General features: G+C 43.5%; 1 protein-coding gene across 4 annotated transcripts in view; it reads right to left on the bottom strand.

The window, feature by feature from the left end:
* The window catches only part of RAB11FIP4 (RAB11 family interacting protein 4), a 191,976-nt gene that overhangs the window by 46,833 nt on the left and 128,100 nt on the right, over positions 1-17,043 (bottom strand). The window lies entirely within an intron of this gene.

Genomic DNA, 17,043 nt, shown 5'->3' with positions numbered 1-17,043 from the left:
AGATTCCAAAAGGGAAAGTGGGCGGCGCCAAGAGTTTTTAGAGGTTGTTATTGTTGTTTAGTCGATTAGTCGTATCCGACGCTTAGTGACCCCCTGGACCAGAGCACGCCAGGCACTCCTGTCTTCCACTGCCTCCCGCAGTTTTGGTCAAACTCATGCTGGTAGCTTCGAGAACACTGTCCCACCATCTCGTCCTCTGTCGTCCCCTTCTCCTTGTGCCCTCCATCTTTCCCAACATCAGGGTCTTTTCCAGGGAGTCTTCTCTTCTCATGAGGTGGCCAAAGCATTGGAGCCTCAGCTTCAGGATCTGTCCTTCCAGTCAGCACTCAGGGCTGATTTCCTTAAGAATGGAGAGGTTTGATCTTCTTGCAGTCCACGGGACTCTCAAGAGTCTCCTCCAGCACCATAATTCAAAAGCATCAATTCTTCGGCGATCAGCCTTCTTTATGGTCCAGCTTTCACTTCCATACATCACTACTGGGAAAACCATAGCTTTAACTATACCGACCTTTTAGAGGTAGCTGCTAGCAAAGCTTCCATCAGGGGTCTGTGGCATGCAAGCAATGGGGGTGATGTGGGGTGGGTGGGGGCTGTGGTTGGGAATGCGTGGCTCGCTGCAAAGAGCAAGAAACTACGCCTGTCGCGGAAACTTGAGTTTCGTTGGGGGTGAAGTTCCCGCATTCGAGCATACGAGCCCAGCTGGCCTCAGTGGAACATGTTTCTGAGCAAATGGGCTTAGGGTCGTGTTTGTTACCAATCCTTTCAGTTTGTGTTGCAGGTACACACACGCAGAGAGAGAGAGAGAGAGAGAGAGAGAGAGCGCTAGGAGTTTGCAACACATAAGGGATTGCCTTGACCCAGCTGTTATTAACGTCAGAAACCATCTGGCCCATAGCTGTCAATGTTTTCCTTTTTTCAAAGGGAAATTCCCTTATTCCGAATAGGATTCCTCGTGAGAAAAGGGAAAAGTTGACAGCTATGATCTGGGCTGGGTGCCAACTTGGAATAAAAGTCGCACCCCTGCATAACTGTGCACATGACATGGTGCACACGCACCGTTGGAATGGCAGTGCCCATCGACTTTGGAAGCCCTGCCCCCCCTCAAATATTTTATTGGGGGGAGGGGAGGGAGAAAGACCCCGTGGTGCTTTGAGCCCACCCAGGGGTGGCTTTGGGCAAGATTCCTGCATTGCTGGGGGTTGGACTAGATGACCCTCAGGGTCCCTTCCAACACTACAATTCATATATGTGTGCGCGCGCACTTGTATGTTTGTTGTGAGCCTGAGGGTTTGCAGAAGCCAGCTCCTAGGTGCAATGTCCAGCATTTCCAGGTAGGACCAGGAAAGTCCTCAATTCCTCAAGAGCGGCTGCCAGTCAGTGTAAATAGAGAGTGTTGAAATAGATGGACCAATGGTTTGATTTATAAATCTGTCCCCATCTCTCTCCCCCCCCCCCAAAATGACATGCCTGTACAGTGGTACCTCAGGTTAAAAACTTAATTTGTTCTGGAGGTCTGTTCTTAACCTGAAGCACCACTTTAGCTAATGGGGCCTCCCGCTGCCACCGCGCAATTTCTGTTCTCATCCTGAAGCAAAGTTCTTAACCCGAGGTACTATTTCTGGGTTAGCAGAGTCTGTAACCTGAAGCGCCTGTAACCCGAAGCATCTGTAACCTGAGGTACCACTGTACTGGAGAGAGTAAGATTAAAACAAAAATAAAATGCTTCGTAAGACAGGGAAATCAATATTCTATTTCTCCTATTGCTACAATATTCTCTGCAGGATACAGAGAAAAGTACATAACCCCCCCCCCCCCCAGGAGAAGTATTTAGTATGAATCAGCAGATAGCATAATTAAAGTTACTTAAGGATATGAAGGAAGACATTTCAGCTGTGATTCCATACACACTTACTTTAAAACAAAGTGCCTCCCCCCTTAAAAAAAATCCCCAATGCCACTTTTTCCAGTGACACATTTAGGACGGATGGACTTTGAAGTCCAGATCTGTTGCCCATATATAGATGAATGTAGTGGAATGCAACCCTAGGCAGAGAAAACAATCCACTAAGATCCTGTACTGCAATAAGGAATCCAGATTCTGCATGCAGAGCGTTATGGCCATGTAAGCAGTGAGCATGCTCATTTTCCTATGCAGGCATAATAGTAAGACTTCTAACTTCCTTTTGAAGGTCCCCCTTTCTGGAACGGTGGACTAATAAGACACCATATTAAAAAAGGAGGTTTGTACAGATATATCATGCTATGTGCAGCAGTCTCTGTGTATTTTCTCAACGCAGATGTAACATTCCCTGCTGCCAAGGTGCGATCTCCTTTAGAAAGTGAATTTTCGGGTTTCCATCTGAAAACAACTCCACCATGGCTTTTCATGGATAGGCATTCTCCGCTCTCTAAGGCAGAGCTTCCCAAACTTTTCATGTTGGTGGCACACTTTTTGGATGTGCATCATTTCGTGACGCAGTAATACAGTTTTACTAGAAAATCGGACATTAAAATACCATAAGACGCACTTTGCTCCATAAGACGCACTTTTTTCCTCCTGAAAAGTAAGGGGAAATGCCTTTGTGTCTTATGGAGTGAATGCGTGGTCCCTGGAGCCAAATTGCCCAGGGACAAAAAGCAGATCGTGCTTTTTTTTTTTAGAAAGAGGGAAGGGGGTGTTGAAACGAAGCCGCAGAGCAGCTGGTCGGCAAGCGATCGGGAGGCAAATAAGGGAGGCTAGCGATAAAGGAGGCTGCCTGGGAGGGGGGAGGTAAAAGCCCATGGATCCTCAGGATTTTTGCATTGGGTCACCCCAAATTAACCATCAGATTACATAGCATGCCCATGGCTACAGCCTGCACCCAAAAAATCACGCATCCACTGTTTTGTGGGGCCGCAATGGCGCAAAAATGTGGTTACAAAGCACAGATCCACATGGATTCTCAGGATTCTCAGGATTTTTGCATTGAGCTACCCCAAACTCACCGTCAAATCACATGTCTGTGGCCATAGCATGAACCACAAAAATCACACATCCACTAGCTTTCGTTCAGAATTTTTTTTCTTCTTGTTTTCCTCCTCTAAAAACTAGGTGCGTCTTATGGTCAGGTGCGTCTTATGGAGCGAAAAATACGGTAATCCCTTTCCAGCCCTGGGAGGAGCATGGATAAAGTTTGTGTGACACACCTATACACTGCAGCCGACACACTAATGTGTAGTGACACACAGTTTGGAAAGCTCTGCTCTAAAGACCTGCATTCTAGCTGCTGTTTCCATCTCAACTTTGGCCTCTGCATTACCCATCCCTCTAGGGAATTAGCCCCATCTGCATTCTCAATCCTGCAATAAGGCAGAAAAACCTGCACTAACTTCTCTTATTGATGATGGTGGTTAGCGTTTTTCAATAAAGAATGAAATAGTATGCCAAAGCAATAACGTAACTAGAAACTGTTTCTCATGCATGTTTCACGGCTAACTGACATTTCCCTTCTTCCTCCCTGCACCAGTCCACACTCAGAAATTCAGATAAATGAAACAGTCATAACCATCAGGAATTTTTTGCCAAGAATGAATTGCTGGGAGCCTTGAAAATTATGGATGTTCAGTGAAAAGCATGCCAAAGCCTATAGAAAGAATCTCGGATCTTTTGCTCTTGTATAAATCTTAACTGATGGGTCATTTTTTTCTATTACTGCTCCAAAGAGATTGGTATCACTGACCATGAATAAGATCTTGGGATAATTGCCAGGAGTGAGCTACAGTCAGTCTTGCTGCTAAAGTCAGGCATATACAGTCGTACCTTGGAAGTCAAACGGAATCTGTTCCAGAAGTCCGTTCAACTTCCAAAACGTTTGGAAACCAAAGCACAGCTTCTGATTGGCTGCAGGAAGTGTTGGATGTTCGGCTTCCAAAAGAAGGTTTGGAAACCGGAACAATCACATCCAGGTTTTGATCGTTCGGGAGCCGATTTGTTCAGGAGCCAAGGCGGTCAATATCCAAGGTATGACTGTACACAGTTCCTTTAACAGAATGTTTGAATTTCCTTCCTCAAAAATATTCAAGTAACGCTAAGTGCGAACTTAGCGACACTTGTTCATTAAGGATAAGAACCATCTCTGCGTGTATCATCTTCCAATACCAGCACAAATGTTTATATTTGCACCGCAAATATGTTTGCCAGACCCTCTCCAATAAGTCATAGTGGAAAACATTTGAAACAGCTGTAAAGGTGTACAATACCGTCTGTGAATTAACTTCAACAAATTCTCCCTAAAGTAAGCTGAGACTGATCAAAAGAGTCACACACACCATATATTTTATTCTAATCTTTGGTTTGAATTTTACTCCCCAAACCCATATTGCTTTAAGGCTTGCCATGGAATTCAGAGTTGCTCCTAAGGTCTTACAGAAAGAAAGAAAGAGAAAGAAAGAGAGAGAGAAAGAGAGAGAGAGAGAGAGAGAGAGAGAGAGAGAGAGAGAGAAAGAAAGAAAGAAAGAAAGGTATAAACCCAAACACTCTTCACAGCTGTCATATTACTGTGCTTCTGCTTTCAGAAATTGCTTTCAGTAACTTCCTTTTTTGAAAACCAACATGTTGTTGTGCAAACCAGTATTTCGTTATTGTACAAATATATACTAGCAAACAAACAGGAGGCAAGAGAATAAAGAAATGAAAGTGGGACTATTGGGGAAAGTATCCAATTTTTACACAAGCATTTCCCGGAATGTGGCCACCTTGTTACAATGTCCAGGTCAAACAAACTGAGTCACAAATGGGTTCAAATTAGGAAAAGAAAAAAAGCAGAGGTAGTTTATAGGCTTCACTGTAGTCTGGAAAATCAAAAGAACACAGAATGCAGGCTATAGCTGTCAGATATCTTAAATAAGTTTTACATCCTCTTTATGCAGAAATGGTCATTCTTTAATGAGGACTAACTCAGTCAACCATTAAAACAAACAAACAAACAAACAAACAAACCTGTGGCATATGCATTTTGAAGTTATCACAATAGAAAAAGTGTGCTTTGGTCTTTTGTATTTGCTTTTCTCTTTGTTTGGCCAATACATTTTCATGAATATTTGCTGCTTTTAAAAGGCACAAGAAAGTGTCTGTGAATCTATATTGGAAAGGGATACATAAACATAGGAAGCAGATGACTGGCTAATATAGTCACATGGCCACAACAATGGCTGCATTTTAATGTTACAAGCCATAGTTTATCACGACAGGAACAATTCTAGCCTCCCCCTGGGTTCACATTTATGGTGCAACTATGGAAGCTTTCGTTTCCATTTTTGATTAGCCACTGTTTGTTGTTTCATCTGAACCCAACAAACTTTGGCTAACCTTAACTATGGTTTCTTTGAAACAAGCAAAGTTTCAAATTTTGGTTTCTCAAACTGGCTTTGTTTCTGACACACGATACCTCAGATTAATCCCTGTTTAGTGTTGCATCTAGCCACTAACTTCTGCTTCACTGTAAATGAAGGTTTGTATCTTCTGCTCTTTGCTGTGTTGATGGAAGGTTTGTGTGAGAGTCAGGAGTGGGAGGCGAGGGTTATTCCATCACGACAAACATCATTTATTGTGATTTTCCAAATGCAGCCCCTGCCTTTGCAACTACAAGCCTGAGAAACTCGGGCTGTTTATAAATAATGCGAGATTCCCTAGATGCTGAGAAGGCCACAGAAAGGTAATCTTGAATTTATACGTTGTACAAATTTGCATTAAGGGTAATACAACAAGCTGGGTATATGTTTAGCCTGGAAAAGAGGAGACTGTGAGGAGATAGGATATCTTCACATAACTCAAGGCCTGTCACCTGGAAGATGGAACAGCTTATTTTCTCCTGCTCTTGAGGGTAGGACCTAAACCAATGCATTCAACATTCATGAAGGGCGATTCCAACTAAACTTGAAGAAGAACTTTAGTAGAAATAATATAAGGAGTTATGTATAAATAAGTCTTAAGTCTTAAGCTTTAAGGTATTTTATGGTAAGATAAAGTTAAAATAAACCAAGGCAAATTGAATGACAAAATATAGTAGAGAAAGATGGAAGGACTTGTTGAGTTAATTAACAGGTTAGACTTTTAAGATAAATTATTTAATTAAAAATTGAGTGTTACTAGGTGAAAATGCAAAGTTATAACATATTAAGATGAATTATCAAGATAAAAGCAAAAATGGAAAGGATTTGCTGAAATTACTAATTGAACGAGAATACAAAAAAGGGAGGCGTGAGGAGGTCAGGGAAACAAGTAAATGAAAGTTAAGATATGGAAGGGATGACGTGGTTTTTTTTTTAATTGTTTCTAAAAAAAATTCTTTTTTTCTTTTGTATTTTTTGGTTATTTTTCTTTTATATTTTTGTAACCTTTTTGAAACCTCAATAAATATTATTTAAAAAATAAAAATAAAATAAACTTGAGGAAGAACTTCTGACAGTAAGAACTGTTCAGCAGTTATGGACTCTGCTTCCTTTGAGGTTTTTAAGCAGAGCTTAGATGGACTGCAAGAAGATCAAACCTCTCCATTCTGAAGGAAATCAGCCCTGAGTGCTCACTGGAAGGACAGATCCTGAAGCTGAGGCTCCAATACTTTGGCCACCTCATGAGAAGAGAAGACTCCCTGGAAAAGACCCTGATGTGGGGAAAGATGGAGGGCACAAGGAGAAGGGGACGACAGAGGACGAGATGGTTGGATAGTGTTCTCAGAGCTACCAGCATGAGTTTGACCAAACTGCGGGAGGCAGTGGAGGACAGGAGTGCCTGGCATGCTCTGGTCCATGGAGTCACAAAGAGTCGGACACAACTAAACGACTAAACAACAACAAGGATGGCCATTTGCCAAGGATACTTTAGTTGAGATTCCTGAATTGGAAGTTGGACCAGATGATCCCTGAGATCACTTCCAACTCTACAGTTCTGCATTTTAGTATTTCTATGAATCTGTTCCTTTTTTCACGTTGATTTGACAGAACAGTAGACTGTCATATGCAACAGATTTCAAAGCACACCTAAAGCTCCTAAAAAAACAGATTTTGTCTCAAAGGCCAGATAAGAAAGCGATCATTGCTCAGCAAATGTCATTTATAAAAACGAGTGTGTGATAAATAAAAAGAACCCGTTCGGCACATTTTTCATAATTACCCTGCAGATTTCAGCGTGAAATGTCTCCAGTTACTCTTGATCATCCAGCATTATTTTGAGACCTGACAGTTTATGCATTTAATGGAATTCCAACTTGTGCTGGGTTAGCAAATATACTGGCAATCAATGTTTAATAATAGCTTTACTGAAAGCATGTTTTATTAGCTATGGCTGCCCAGGTGCCATATACACGAACCAAGTGTGCCATTAGTAGCCCAGGGTTGTGTGATTCATTGCAAGGCAATAATTAAATAATAATAATTGGCATCTTGTTGATAGAAATTTACCAAAGTTACTACAAACTGTGTCTCTTCAACAGATCAAGCCCTGTCTGTAGAGTGTTATATGGATTTAAATAAGCTATGAGTACTGTCAGATGTATTCCCCCTTGGCTTTCGGTAAAGCTTTGTGTTTTACTACCTCATATTAATTAAGTAATCGTATGAAAATCTGATTTTTCACATTGACGCAAATGCAGAAGGACCCCACTTTCACTCAAATGAAGACATTATGCAAAAAATTAATGCATTGGCAATTCCCAATGAGATGCGGATGGCGCTGTGAGTTAAACCACAGAGCCTAGGACTTGCCAATCAGAAGGTCGGCGGTTCAAATCCCAGCGACGGGGTCAGCTCCCATTGCTCGGTCCCAGCTCCTGCCAACCTAGCGGTTTGAAAGCACATCAAAGTGCAAGTAGATAAATAGGTATCGCTCCGGCGGGAAGGTAAATGGCGTTTCCGTTTGCTGCTCTGGTTCGCCAGAAGTGGCTTAGTCATGCTGGCCACATGACCTGGAAGCTGTATGCCGGCTCCCTCGGCCAGTAAAGTGAGATGAGCGCCGCAACCCCAGAGTCGGCCATGACTGGACCTAATGGTCAGGGGTCCCTTTACCTTTATGCATAAAATGATTGCTTTAAGTTCGAATTTTTCCAGGTAGTTTTGGATGTATAAAAATGACTGTTATACTAGTTTCCTTTGCACAATATGGCAGACAGTCCTTGAGCCATGCCTGGGTTTGGGAAGGAGGCGTGAGGGCTCCAGGGGGATCATAGAGCCCTCTTACCTCCTTCCGAAACCTGGGCAAGTGCTAACTGGTCTTTGGGAATGAGACAGAGGGGACTCTAGGATCCTCACCCTCCTTCCCATAACCAGGCAAGTGCTTACTGGCCACCCTCTCTGCTCAGTGTCCATTTCGGGGGAACCGGTCACTCTGCCCTAAAACTATCTCTGTCGGACTCCTCTGGTCCAGTGTACAGTGGTATCTCGGTTTAAGAACAGCCCTGTTTACGAACTATTTGGTTTAGGAACGCCGCAAAACCGAAAGTAGTGTTCCGGTTTGCAAACTTTACCTCGGTCTAAGAACAGAAGCCAAATGGTGGAAGGGCACCAGCGGCGGGAGGCCTCATTAGGGAAAGTGCACCTCAGTTTAAGAACGGTTTTGGTTTAAGAACGGACTTCTGTTCTGGAATGGATTAAATTTGGAAACCGACGTACCACTGTAGATGTCTTTGTGGAACAACTTGTCATGAAATTCTACTCAATATTGACCAGAGCAGATTCCAATGTATAGTTAGCAGAGTAAAAACTTAAACACATTGCAGGATTCCCAAAAAATAGACCAGAGGCAACTGTATTTCATCCAGCAGAGCTTTACTGCTACTGAAGGCAAATAAGCATAATGGTCACAAATCCAATACATTCAGGACTGGCACTGTCCATAAGAAATCCAGTTGCAGCAGACTTAACTTAAATTTACAATAATGTATAATAAGGCTAAACCTTAACACTACATATAGAACACCACACCAGAAGGAAAAGAGATAGAAAGGGAAAGGGAAACCCAGGCTTCTTCTGGCCTTACTTTAATAGTCAGCATAACCTTGACAGAAGAGATAACAGAACCAGTTTAAGCCAGCTGTACTCAGCTTCTCTGAAGGAATAACCCAAACATCATAAACTTCTGCCTGTTTCTTTCACACAGAGAAGCTTCCAGAACCCTCTTGAATTCATTAGAATAGGAAAGATCTCGACACATCAGATCAATCCTTTCTGCACTAAGAAATGCAAACTGACGCAGCTAAGATAAAAGATCTACCACGTAATATTTTATTTCATCTTTATACTCGGAACCACATTTTAAATTTCTGGATTCATTCATTCATTTATTCGGATTACACTAAAATAACCACCCCAGAAAATATATGCTATCTATTGTACCAGTATCACTGAATTGTGTCTCCCCCATAAATACGTCATTGTGGGTTTTAAAAAAAAACACCATTGGTGTGCGTGGATCTGATTCATCAAACTTCTGTAGTGGCTTCTTGGTTGAATTAAGATTTTCAAAGCTCCCATTCCCCTGAAATCCACACAGAAGCAATAAATTATTCTTCCAAAGCAAACCAGGCCTTTAGTTCCAGGCTACATAAGTTATCAGCAAGGAACAAGAGCTGCAATGTGAGGAACAGATGCTAATTAACAACAGAGATAATGTAGAAGCTGAAGCCACAGTGATCTGATGAAATAACATGGAAACTTGTTTATGCCTCAAGGCTCTTTAACCAACTTCTTTATGATGGGATTTCTCGGCTTACTTAGCACTGATATGTATGAAGCAATGATATATAATATAATAATATGAGATAATATGAAAGATTTCCATAGGTTTTTTTTTCCATAGGAGGAAGTTGCATTCATTAAGAGGAACTTTCCTTCGAATTCTGCCACAGAAGTGTGTTCATTGGGATGCAAAGTTTAGTTTACTTTGTGAGCAATCTAGAGGATTGATTTTATTATTACTATTGAAGGCAATAGTAATAATACCCACTTAGAATTATAAACCCCCACTTAGAATTATAATAATACCCACTTAGAATTATAAACACCCACTTAGAATTATAAACCAATAATAATAATAATAATAATAATAATAATAATAATAATAAATTTATACCCCGCCCTCCCCGGCCAGAGCTGGGCTCAGGGTGGCTAACACCAGTAAAATTACAGTAAAAACATAATGGGGGGGGGACCAATTTAAAATACAGGTTAAAATGCAATTTAAAATGCAGCCTCATTTAAAAAGTAGCCCATAGATCAAAACCATAAGGGGAGGGAAATATAAGGGTCAGACTGAGTCCAAACCAAAAGCCAGGAGGAACAGCTCTGTCTTGCAGGCCCTGCGGAAAGATGTCAAGTCCCACAGGGCCCTAGTCTCTTGTGAGAGAGCGTTCCACCAAGTCGGGGCCAGTACTGAAAAGGCCCTGGCCCTAGCTGAGACCAATCTAACCATCTTGCGACCTGGGTTAGTAGTGTTGGAAGGGACCCTAAGGGTCATCCAGTCCACTCGCCTGCAGTGCAGGAATTGCAGCTAAAGCATCCCTGACAGATGGCCATCCAACCTTTGCTCAAAAATCTCAAATGAAGGAGAGTTCACCAGCTTTCTTTCCACTGTTGAACAGCTCCTACTGTCAGAAAGCTCTTCCTAATGTTTAGTCGGAATCTCCTTACTCGTAGTTTGAATCTAGTGGTTCAGGTAAACCATTGGTTTGGTACCAGCATTTAAAATTAGGAGTAAGATGTAGAAAGGTCCAAGGATGTGAAAAGCTCAGAGAGATGATAGTATTCTTTAGCAAAGACCAAATGGCAATTCGGAGCAATGGCAATTGCTAATAATAATAATAATAATAATAATAATAATAATAATATATTTATACCCTGCCCATCTGGCTGGCTTTCCCCAGCCACTCTAGGTGGCTCCCAACAGAATATTAAAAACACAACAAAACACCAAACATTAAAAACTTCCCTAAACAGGGCTGCCTTCAGACATCTTCTAAAAGTAAGATAGTTGTTTATTTCCTTGACATCTGGTGGGAGGGCGTTCCACAGGGCGGGGTCTGGTTCCCTGTAACCTCACTTCTCGCAGGGAGGAAACCACCAGAAGGCCCTTGGAGCTCGACCTCAATATCCAGGCTGAACGATGGGGGTGGAGACACTCCTTCAGGTATACAGGTTTAAAGGTCAGCACCAACACTTTGAATTGTGCTTGGAAACGTACTAGAAGCCAATGTAGGTCTTTCAGGACCAGTGTAATATGGTCTCGGCAGCCACTCCCAGTCACCAGTCTGGCTGCCACATTCTGGATTAGTTGTAGTTTCCAGGTCACCTTCAAAGGTCGCCCCACGTAGAGCGCATTGCAGTAGTCCAAGCGGGAGATAACTAGAGCATGCACCACTCTGGCGAGACAGTCCACAGGCAGGTAGGGACACAGAATTGACCTGCGCCTCCATGGACAACTGTGAGTCCAAAATGACTCCCAGGCTGCGCACCTGGTCCTTCAGGGGCACAGTTACCCCATTCAGGACCAGGGAGTCTTCCACACCCACCCACCCCCTGTCCCCCCAAAACAGTACTGCTGTCTTGTCAGGATTCAACCTCAATCTGTTAGCTGCCATCCATCCTCCAACCGCCTCCAGACACTCACGCAGGACATTCACCGACTTCACTTGGAGTTACAAGAGTGGGATTTTCCTGAGAAAGAAGCCAGGCAAGGGGGAAACCACCCGTGCTTTCTAGGCACAGGGCAAGCAGAATTGTGGGTGAGCCCTGACAGCTGCTGATGCATCATAGCGGCAAACAAGTGTGCGCTGTGTAAGCCATGGATCTCTCATTTCAAGTCTCCTGTGCAATTGATGGAAATCATGGAAATGAATCGGGACGCCATGGCCCTCAAGACAGTCACTGAGCCCAGGACATCTGGCCCATCCTTCTGTCAGGTTGTGGTGCCTGACAGAGTCACACAGGGTTTATGCGGGCCACAGGGAAGAGAATAGGACATGGCTATTGTTGAATGCTATGGCCCTATTGTTTGCAGGAGGAAGGGGGTCATTAGGGAGACAAGCTGCTATAATGCGGCTTTCAAGGGGGACAATGGTGTGTTTGTTTTTTAACAGGAGATGTCATTGGAGTGAAACAAGGACCATCTCCTTGAAGCAACTCCAAGGCCGACAGCACAAACCCTTTTATGAGACAGATCCGTGCAACTTGACGCAGTAAGGGCAGACTTTTGAAAATCTGTTTTGAATGCACAGAGATTATTTCTATGGAGCCAGTTCAGTCACCTCGCTACCCCAGTGTTAAATCAGTGTGGTTAAAGCATTGGGTGAATTCATCTCCACACCTCCTTGTTTAAGAATGTGATTTGAAAAGCAATGTGTGCGGAGGTACCTATTTTTTGCTCTATAAGACTCACTTTTTAACTCCTAAAAAGTAAGGGGAAATGTGTGTGCGTCTTATGGAGCGAATGCAGGCTGCGCAGCTATCCCAGAAGCCAGAACAGCAAGAGGGATTGCTGCTTTCACTGCGCAGTGATCCCTCTTGCTGTTCTGACTTCTGAGATTCAGAATATTTTTTTTCTTGTTTTCCTCCTCCAAAAACTAGGTGCGTCTTGTGGTCTGGTGCATCTTATAGAGCGAAAAATACGGTAATGATTTTGCTGCATTTCAAGCCACTAGGTAAAGGGACCCGTGACCATTAGGTCCAGTCGTGACCAACACTGGGGTTGCAGCGCTCATCTCGTTTTATTGGTCGAGGGAGCCGGCGTACAGCTTCCGGGTCATGTGGCCAGCATGACTAAGCCACTACTGGCGAACCAGAGCAACGCACGGAAACGCCGTTTACCTTCCCGCCGGAGTGTTACCTATTTATCTACTTGCACTTTGACGTGCTTTCGAACTGCTAGGTTGGCAAAAGCAGGGATCGAGCAACGGGAGCTCACCCCGTCGCGGGGATTCGAACCACTGACCTTCTGATCGGCAAGTCCTAGGCTCTGTGGTTTAACCCACAGCACCACCCGCGTTTCTTCAAGCCACTAGCCCAAGTCAAAAACAAACCTCAAACATTTCAAGGTCAACTCTATTTTTCTTACTTCATCTCCCACAACTTCTGCTTTGTGTGGAATTTCACCTGAGGAAGAGTTCTGCAGTACTCAGAGGCTTGCGTGCCATTTTGAAACGTTTCAGATGGTCCTAATAAGATGATTACTGGCTGTGAATTTTGGAGTATTATTCATAATGCTTTGTAAAAATATGACACCCCGATTCTGTGCTGAAACGTTATCATAGAGTTGGAAGGGACCATGAGGGTCATTTAGTCCAGCCACCTTCAATGCAGGAATATTTTGCCCAAACAGGGGGCTGGAACCCCCATTCTTGAGGCTGAGAGTCTCATGCTCTACTGACTGAGCTAATTGAGTCATGGCTTGATTATGTGGCTGCTTTGGCTGTTGCAGCAGAGGAAGACATTTGTTGTGCAATAGCTCTTCCTGCTCCTTTGCAAAGAAGAGCAGAGGAGGCCTGGTCATTTCTGCTCTTCTTTGCAAAGAAGACCTACCATATTTTTCACTCTATAAGACGCACCAGACCACAAGATGCACCTAGTTTTTGGAGGAGGAAAGCAAGAAAAAAAATATTCTGAATCTCAGAAGCCAGAATAGCAAGAGAGATCGCTGCGCAGTGAAAGCAGCGATCCCTCTTGCTGTTCTGGCTTCTGGGATAGCTGTGCAGCCTGCATTCACTCCATAAGACGCACACACATTTCCCCTTACGTTTTAGGAGGGGAAAAGTGAGTCTTATAGAGCAAAAAATACGGTACATCTACGCTGCTGTTTACTACTTCATAGTACTAAAGGAGTTAAATGGGTATAATACACACACACACCCAATACACACACAAACACCAATTTATCAATATTAAAAATATTATAATAAATGTACTTTTTATTATTAAAAATGCATAATTAAGTTTATAAAGCAGTTGGTTTTCAGTCTATAGCGCAACTCTGCAGAACTGCCAGGCAGATGGGCATTTGGAATGCTCCCGCCAAGCCTACAGCAAGACTCATTGAATTTCCCTGCTCCATCCCTTCCCTCCACTGTTACATCAGCAAACCCAAGAGCAGGGGTAGGCAACCTAAGGCCCAGGGGCCAGATGCAGCCCAATCGCCTTCTCAATCCGGCCCACGGATGGTCTGGGAATCAGCACTTTTTTACATGAGTAGAATGTGCCCTTTTATTTAAAATGCATCTCTGGGTTATTTGTGGGGCACAGGAATGCGTTCATATTTTTTTTCAAAATATAGTCCGGCCCACCACACGGTCTGAGGGACGGTGGACCGGCCCACGGCTGAAAAAGGTTGCTGACCCCTGCCCAAGAGGCTCAGTGGTTTAGACTACAGCGCCACCCACGTGGCCCTTGGACCAGACCTTATAACTTACTGTGATAGCATCGGTCAAGCCAGGGTCCAGTATACTTATTAGCCCAAATGAAACAGTCAACTTTGCAGTCAGTTTTGCAGCAATATTGAAGGGCAACTGTCCACTACATAAAGATTAAAAAAACCCTCACCAGTTTTAAAGATAAAAACCCACACCAATACTATGGGCTTCATTTAAGTGTTCTGCCTCAGACAGGTGTTTTTGTTTTTTGTTTTGCAAACAACAGGTCTTGCCAATGTTAGCAATTGAAATATACAGTGGTACCTCGGATTAAGAACTTACTGTTCTTAACCTGAAGCACCACTTTATCTAATGGGGCCTCCTGCTGCTGCCGCGCCGCCAGAGCACGATTTCTGTTCTCATCCTGAAGCAAAGTTCTTAACCCGAGGTACTATTTCTGGATTAGTGGAGTCTGTAACTTGAAGCATATGTAACCCGAAGTGTCTGTAACCCGAGGTACCACTGTACCACATATTTATTAACTCATTTCTGGCACTGAGTATTTTTTCACACAAAATCATGTATGCACTGAAACAATAGGACGGATAAACTTTTAAGACCTAAAAACAAGTATATTAAATATACTGGCTCTCCCACCTTCCCAATCTTTCAAAGTTTGCTTGATGGCCCTCAGGTCGCTTCCAACTTTATAATTCTATGATTTATTTTTGTGTGTGAAGTCCTGCAATTCAAAAAGCTTTCGCTTGGCTTTTATTGGTTCTGTTTTTATTAGTGCTCTAAATGCTTCCATGGATCAAAGCAGAAACATCGTCTTAGGCTAGACAAACATCACCCTGGGGAATCCTTGGGGCTCATCTCTTGAAAGCATGGGATCTCTCGTTTGTCAGTTTTAATAAAAAGCTACTAAAAAAATAAGTGTGCACCATGTGCTCTCAATAAAGGCGAGACCAGATCAATCAATGGCAAACACAATCTGCTCAGTTTGCCACCAGCAGCAAAAATCTATATAACACACGACCTCACTCGAGGGCTCCCTTCTCCATTTCGCTTTTCACAACACAATGAAGCCACTATGCTCAAAGCGCATCTTGTACATCTGGCCACTTCACAGTCACCGTATTTACTTGGGGCTTAAAGCCTCCACTGAAATCAGCGGCGCTTACTTTCGAAGAAACATGCAGCACATCGGACTGCACAAGCAAATCCACACAACTAAGTTTACTACAGGGCTGCAAACTGGTGGTTTCTGCCTAGATGTCATGCTTCAAAAAGCAGCACCAGCATTTTGCTGCCAGATGTCTCCCCCCAACAAATTAGGACTGACACTTTACAACCCTTCCTGCTGCATCAGATAATGATTCCCTTCGCTCTCTATGCTACTCCAAGCTGTGGTATTACTGGAAACAGGTTGCCAGAATCTCCTTCTGCTCCTCTCTGCTTCCGTTTCTTAAAGAGGTTGAGAAGTGATGAGGTTGAGAAAGAGATTCAGTTACCGTATATATGAACGAATTCCTATGCCCCACAAATAACCCAGAGATGCATTTTAAATAAAAGGACACATTCTACTCATGTAAAAACATGCTGATTCCCAGAGTATCCGCAGGCTGGATTGAGAAGGCGATTGGCTGGATCCGGCCCCTGGGCCTTAGTTTGCCTGCCCCTGGGTTAGAATAGGGTGCTGATAACAACAAGGTGCAGGTTCCATTCCCTAATGGGACAGCTGCATATTTCTGTATGGGGGGCTGGACTAGGCGATTCTCAGCGTCCTTTCCAATGCTACAGTTCTATAATTCTATGAAGACAGCTCTGACTGCAGTAAAAAGGGGGTTTCTTTCCCCACCCCTTCTTAAACTAATCATTTCAACATTTCTTTCCTGTACAGTGGTACCTCGGGTTATAGACGCTTCACGTTACAGACTCCGTTAACCCATAAATAGTACCTCAGGTTAAGAACTTTGCTTCAGGATGAGAACAGAAATTGCGCGGCGGCGGTGCAGCGGCAGCAGGAGGCCTATTAAGCTAAGTGGGTGGCGCTGTGGGTTAAACCACAGAACCTAGGACTTGCCGATCAGAAGGTCGGTGGTTCGAATCCCTGCGACGGGGTGAGCTCCCGTTGCTCGGTCCCTGCTCCTGCCAACCTAGCAGTTCGAAAGCACATCAAAGTGCAAGTAGATAAATAGGTACCGCTCTGGCAGGAAAGTAAACAGCGTTTCTGTGCACTGCTCTGGTTCGCCAGAAGTGGCTTAGTCATGCTGGCCACATGACCTGGAAGCTGTACGCCGGCTCCCTCAGCCAATAAAGCAAGATGAGCGCCACAACCCCAGAGTTGTCCGCAACTGGACCTAATGGTCAGGGGCCCCTTTACCTTTACCTTTACCTCAGGTTAAGAACAGTTTCAGGTTAAGAACGGACATCCAGAACGAATTAAGTTCTTAACCTGAGGTACCACTGTAAAAGAAAAGCTGACTTCACCACCTGAATAAAATAACACTTACCTACTCAGATCCATTTACGGCAGCATTACCCAGTAAGTGAAAACAGGTCAATATCCACCACTACAACTGATGGACAGTCCAAAAGGTCTCATCTGCACCCAATGTACATGTCATTTGAAATTTCAACAGCTGGTGTCCACTATTTCAAGAAGCCACAAGAA

This window comes from Podarcis gaigeae (assembly GCF_964106915.1).
Source record: "Podarcis gaigeae genome assembly, chromosome: 2".
Taxonomy (NCBI): Eukaryota; Metazoa; Chordata; class Lepidosauria; order Squamata; family Lacertidae; genus Podarcis; species Podarcis gaigeae.
This window is presented reverse-complemented; position numbering and strand designations above follow the sequence as displayed.